Genomic DNA, 2500 nt, shown 5'->3' with positions numbered 1-2500 from the left:
ATTCTCGTCAGTGGCCCTGGTTTACCTGACTAGTATTCATATTCCTGTTATATTTAAATGACATTACATTTTGTATCGATTCTGAATCAGTGCGACTTGTAATGAAACACTGATATTGTAAAATTAGGAACGAAATTCTATTCGTGACAGTTTGGATTTTTTTTTATTCGTTACATTTTGTCTAAAAGTGTCACACTTCATTTTTGTTGGGTCACCTCACATTGCGGTCAAAATTGCAATGAGTCATCAGATTCCTCCAGCCACACCCACCTTCAGCTCTCTCTCTCTCTCTCTCTCTCTCTCAGAGTTCCCACCCCTTTCCCACGACCATCTCCTCTCCCATCCTCTGCACCCGGACACTATTAGTGTTTGTGTGTGTGTGTGTGTGTGTGTGGGGGGGGGGGGGGCCGGGGAAACGAGGGGGGCGTGGGGGGTGTGAGTGCGTGCGTGCCGTGCGTTCGTGCGTTCATGAGTGTGTGTGTGTGTGTGTGTGTTGAAACGAATGATCGAGTTCGTGCCCAAATCACCTTGCAGTGAATAGACAATAAACCAACGAGAACTGAGAAGAAAACCTTTGTCTTATGCTGTGACAGAGTTCTGAGGAACGAGCGGACTTCACACAAGGCTGCTGACTGAGATGGACTTGCCAGGAAAAACAACAAAACAAACAACACCACAGGATACGACGTCAAAGAAGGGCACTGGAGGCCATGTTGAGAGCCTTGAGGTCTTCCCCAATTAGCCAGTTGGGCCCGCCCGCCAGCCAATCAGATTTCTAGTTAGCTGCTTGTCATCAACAGCCTTGTAGGATGCCATAAGTGCCGGCTACACATTTCTGGGTCGTTTCAGTGAGCTCCATCCACGTAGGTCTGTACGTTTCCTGTTGTTTCAATGGTGTCTGCTGTAATGATCGTAGTTATCTGGTATCCGCTAGAGAAGAGAAGCTTAGAGAAGCTCCATAACAAAATCTTCGCCCATGAGTGCTTTCTGTCGTTTCTCTGTGTTTCATGGAATTAGAGTGGATGTGTGAAAAAAAAACGTGACTCGTTATGGTGGGGTATTCACCATACACGATGCTGTGAATGGTAGAATTGCCCAGTCCTGGACACGTTCAGTCGGTTTTCAACCAGTCATCAGTACAGCCAGTAGGCCAAAAACAGAGCCTCGCCCTTCATTGGTTACTTTTGGTGTCGGAAAGAACTGAAATCGTTGTTTCAGGTGGACACCAACAACGGATACACATTTCACTGGCAGTGATGGACAAAATGGGAAAAGAACGTTGAAACGCAGTTTCCCTTGTCTGACATCAGTACAACGCATGATCCACGCCGGTGCGGTTTCTGTCAGCCTCAAATACATTACGGTTAACTCCGGCGACATGCGCGACAATAGCTGTATCCTCCCCTAGCCAGAATTCCGACGTGATCAGTTTAAATGATGTAATCAGTGTTGTGTGATTAAAGCTTTTAGTCGGTGAAAAAGAACTTGTTTTTGACGTACTCTGCCAGTAATGGGAAAGGGATTCTTGGTGTGACGTGATTTGTCTATCTGAGGATAAAGGCTGGTTTGTTAATTAAGGAGAAAACATTTAAACTGTAGGCCTAATGTGATTTTAATAGCCAGCATCCGCTCAAAGAAGAAAAAAAGAAAAAGAAAAGAAGAAACACGTGTCGGCTGGCAGTCGCCAGACTGAAGACAAATTTCATTATGAACCAATAATTCCTAAGCAAAGAGACAAACACCCAAGGCATGATTTGCAAGTTTGAAGCCAAGAACCAGACATTAGTCCAATATATAAATCCTTCACTCTGACCAATACAAATCATTTTTTGTTGAAGTCCAGTTTGGGACATACGTTTACAACGGGCTGTGAGACTGTGACTTACTGGTTTTGAGTTTTAGGCGCCGGAAGCGTTTTGTTGTTTACTGGGGGGTTTTTTGTGTGGAAAAGTTGGTGTGATATGACTTGTCAGCCTTGCCCAAATCACTGGCGTGAGGGATTTTTCGGTACAAAACCAAATGTCAGTTGTTATTATACTGAACGTTTGAGGACCAGACAACCCAGTAATGCCAAGTGTTGTGACTTAGAAAGTGATTTTACCTTTCAGGACCACACAATCCAGTTATGTCAAGTGCTGTGACACTGAAATGATTTACCTTTGAGGATCACACAATCCAGTTATGTCAAGTGCTGTGACACTGAAGTGATTTACCTTTGAGGATCACACAATCCAGTTATGTCAAGTGCTGTGACACTGAAATGATTTACCTTTGAGGACCATACAATCCAGTTATGTCAAGTGCTGTGACACTGAAGTGATTTACCTTTGAGGACCACACAATCCAGTTATGTCAAGTGCTGTGACACTGAAGTGATTTACCTTTGAGGATCACACAATCCAGTTATGTCAAGTGCTGTGACACTGAAGTGATTTACCTTTGAGGACCACACAATCCAGTTATGTCAAGTGCTGTGACACTGAAGTGATTTACCTTTGAG

This window comes from Babylonia areolata, chromosome 26, assembly GCF_041734735.1.
Source record: "Babylonia areolata isolate BAREFJ2019XMU chromosome 26, ASM4173473v1, whole genome shotgun sequence".
In the NCBI taxonomy this organism is placed as follows: domain Eukaryota; kingdom Metazoa; phylum Mollusca; class Gastropoda; order Neogastropoda; family Buccinidae; genus Babylonia; species Babylonia areolata.
The sequence above is the reverse complement of the archived record's forward strand: the minus strand, read 5'-3'. Positions refer to the sequence as shown.